At 50.8% G+C, this 4042-nt stretch overlaps 1 protein-coding gene across 1 annotated transcript in view; it reads right to left on the bottom strand.

Annotated features, from left to right (window-relative positions):
* LOC139747163 (uncharacterized) overlaps nt 1–1511 on the bottom strand; it is a 397953-nt gene extending 396442 nt beyond the window's left edge. The window contains exon 1 of the mRNA XM_071659115.1: nt 1359–1511. The gene's annotated coding sequence lies outside the window, so the exon portion shown is untranslated. The remainder of the gene's footprint in view (nt 1–1358) is intronic.
* Nucleotides 1512–4042: the final 2531 nt, after the last annotated feature.

The raw sequence follows: 4042 nt of genomic DNA, 5'->3' as shown, positions 1-4042 counted from the left end.
ACCCCATCACCCCATTACCCAGGTATACGGGGATTACCCATTACCTAGACTTAAAAGTCCTTCACATTAACCTACATACAAGCACCCCCATTAACCCGACTTACCATCAGTCCTCCTTAACCATTAGACTTACAAACACCTCCATTGCCCAGACTTACAAGTACTCCCCATTAACCCACTAACAAGTCCCCAATTAACCAGACTTACAATATCCCCATTAACCGGACTTACAATATCCCCATTAACCAGACTTACAGGCGCTCAATTGGTATAAAAAAAAATGAGTGGTGGGGTGTCTTCCTTCACGCTAATTGGGACCCATTAAAGCATTGACCTGATAAATGGGTCTGGCGTACCACACACACACACACACACACACACACACACACACACACACCTACAGTGGTCAATAGTGCATCACCCTACCTCAGCTGGGGGGGAGGGGGGGGGGGAGGGGGAGAGGCTGTCATGGTAGACGTGAGGCGGGGTGTGGGGGTGGGAGGGGCAGGCTATGTATACGATGCGATCTCCTCTTTTAAACCGCTCTTTATATATATATATATATATATATATATATATATATATATATATATATATATATATATTTATATATATATATATATATATATATATATATATATATATATAATATATATATATAACATATATATATGATAAATATATATATATATATATATATATATATATATATATATATATAATAATAATAATAATAATAATAATAACAATAACAATAGCGATTTAAATTACGGGCCTTTTAAAAAAAGGGTAAACATAAACAAAAAAAACTTCGCTCCGTTTTCTTTCTGGTTCCCTCGAGTCTGCACCATTAATTCAATTTAAAAATTAAGTCTCTAGTTTTAATATATCTGCCTAACTCACACAGAAAATTTGACATTTCCCACAACAGTGTCTCCATCCCAGTGTTTGTGGAGGCGTTGGTGGGTGGGTGGCTGTGTCTCTCTCTCCTGTGTCCACACACATCTACATTACACATGGCTGCAAATGGAATCCAAATTGGACGAATGTTCTTTTTTAACACTTCCCATCTTGGCTCTAGATCGATGCTGCACCTTTGAATGGGGGTTTAATAGCCTGTCATACTTGGCCAGACCCCAAACAAGCACTCTTCCACTCTACTGGATTTTAGTTCATTCTTCCACTACACCACAACCCTTCCATTTTCATCTGTACATGATCGTAACTCGTAATATATATGTGTATATATTTATATTCATATATTCGTTTATTTTTAAAAACAAAAACAAAATAATTTTTACATTAATACATCAAAAATAACCTTCCAGATACACCACAAGCTTCCACTGGATACTTACACTTAAGAATAATCACATGTATACACTTCCACATGGACCGAGTTAGTTGTGTTTATATCTGTTTTCAACACGAGAGTTATTGGCTCAGAGGATAGGTTATCACACATCCTCCGTCCGACCTCTGAGCTCACACTGATGTCGTCCACACTCTCAGGTCGTTGCCAGTTTGGGGAAAGCTTCTCGTACGGCACGATTTTACGATCCATATAAACAAAGTGCAGTGTCATTTGAATATTGTGATTAAAGTTAATACATCCCTAGGAAGCTTATACTAATGATTGGGAGGATTAGAGCGATTGCAAGTGGTAATAAGGGAGATAAATAAGGGTAGTTGTGATCGTACGCGTCGGGAGGCGTGTGACGGCCCATGGTGAAGCTATATCGCCTCTGCCATATGGTGGACAAGATTACCTTTCCTTCCGCAGCTCCACCGACCCTGCTGGTACCCCCCGGGGCAACCCCGGGGTAGCCCACGGGGAGCCCACCGGGGCGATAAACACTAGGGCTCACTCCCATAACCTCGGCCCCGCGGAGGTCCCCAGGGTGGCACGGGGCGCTGGGCTAGTGGTGGGGGGGCGGCCGCCTGGGGTAGCGTGTGGGTGTCGGAGGGCGAGGGTCGGGGCGGACCCTTACTGTGAAGACTTGTCAACTGTCACACCCGACCCGCCCCGCCACCCTCCCGCCCCGCCACCCAGACCACAGCCGACCACCCCTCCACCCCGACCACCCCGTTATTCCCAGCCACCTTCCAACCGACCACCCCGCAACTCCGACCACCCCGCTACCCGGGCAACTCTCCTACCCCAGCCACCCGGCCGCCCTCCCACCCCCGTAACCACGGCCACCCAGCCACCCAGATCACCTCGACCGCCCCGCCAACGCGACCAATCCGCTACCACGGCCACCTTCCCACACCGACCACCCCGCCACTACGACAACACCACCGCCCCGGCTCCTCCCCCACCTGGCCACCCTCCCACCCGGCCACCCGCCCCGGCCGCCCTTCCACTCCTCCACCTCCCCCGGCCACCAGCCCCGCCACCCTCCTCCCCCCGCAGCCAGCGCGCCGCCCTCCCACCCCGATCATCCCACCACCTCGGCCACCCCCTCACGCCGACCACCCCGCCACTCCGACCACCTAACTAACCCGACAATCCTCCTCCCCGCGACCACCACAGCCTCCCTCCTTATACCGACCACTCCGCCCCAGCGGCCACCCTGTTGCGCCGACCACTTGGTTACCTCGACTACCTCGATAACCCAGGCCACCCCTCCTACAACGACCATCCCAACACGTCAATACCCACTAATCCACCCTAACCATCTTGGCCACGACACCGTCCTGGCCCTCCCTGGCCACTACACCATCCTGGCCACTACACCAGCCTGGCCACTACACCATCTTGGCACTGGCCACTACACCACCCTGGCCACTACGCCACCCTGGCCACCACGCCACCCTGGCCACTACACCACCCTGGCCACTACACCATCCTGGCCACCTTGGTCACTACACCACCCTGGCCCTAGCCACTACACCACCCTGGCTACTACACCACCATGGCCACCCTGGCCACTACACTATCCTGGCTACCCTGGCCACTACACCATGTTGGCCACCCTGGCCACCATACCATCCTGGCCACTACGTTACCTCGGTCACCATTCACCATGCCACTCACACCTCCCCACTACCCCGGCCACCCAGCTACACTGACCACCCAGCTACTCCGACCACCCGGCTACACTGACCACCCGGCTACACTGACCACCCAGCTACACTGACCACCCAGCTACACTGACCACCCAGTTACTCCGACCACCTCCTACCCCCGGCCACCCTCCACCCCCGGCCACCCTCCACCCCCGGCCACCCTCCACCCCTGACCACCCATCACTCCCTGCCACCCTCCACCCCTGACCAACCTCCTACCCCCGGCCACCCTCCACCCCCACTAACCCTCCTGCTCCGCCCACTAAGCTTATCACTTTATATATATATATATATATATATATATATATATATATATATATATATATATATATATATATATATATATATATATATATATATGGTAAAAGATATCTAAAGATTGGTATGACAGGAGAGACTTCAAGAGCTGGGGGGGGGGGGGGGGGGGGCGGCACGAGTGTAGAACGCTTGTACCTCACCAAAAGTATGGGTTCGAATCCTGGGCGCGCTTAGTAGACCCACAGACAACCCAGGTTTTTATCTCTCACTCAGGGATGGTCGATTAATGAGTACCTGGCTTAGGCTGGTGTGTGTGTGTGTGTGTGTGTGTGTGTGTGTGTGTGTGGTGGAGTAAATACGTGGTACATATATACAAGGTTGAGAAACGGGGCAAAAAAAGTGTAAAGCTTTCCCCGTAAGACACACACACACACACACACACACACACACACACACACCCACACACACACACACACACACACACACACACCCACACACACACACACCCACACACACACACACACACACACACACACACACACACACACACACACACACACACAAGCCAGACCCCCTGTACGATGGGAAGGTAATCGATCATCTTGGGTAAATATTGGCTTGATTGCCTACCATTCATAGGAGAGAGAGAGAGAGAGAGAGAGAGAGAGAGAGAGAGAGAGAGAGAGAGAGAGAGAGAGAGAGAGAGAGAGAG

Source organism: Panulirus ornatus, chromosome 67 (genome assembly GCF_036320965.1).
Source record: "Panulirus ornatus isolate Po-2019 chromosome 67, ASM3632096v1, whole genome shotgun sequence".
NCBI lineage: Eukaryota > Metazoa > Arthropoda > Malacostraca > Decapoda > Palinuridae > Panulirus > Panulirus ornatus.
This window is presented reverse-complemented; position numbering and strand designations above follow the sequence as displayed.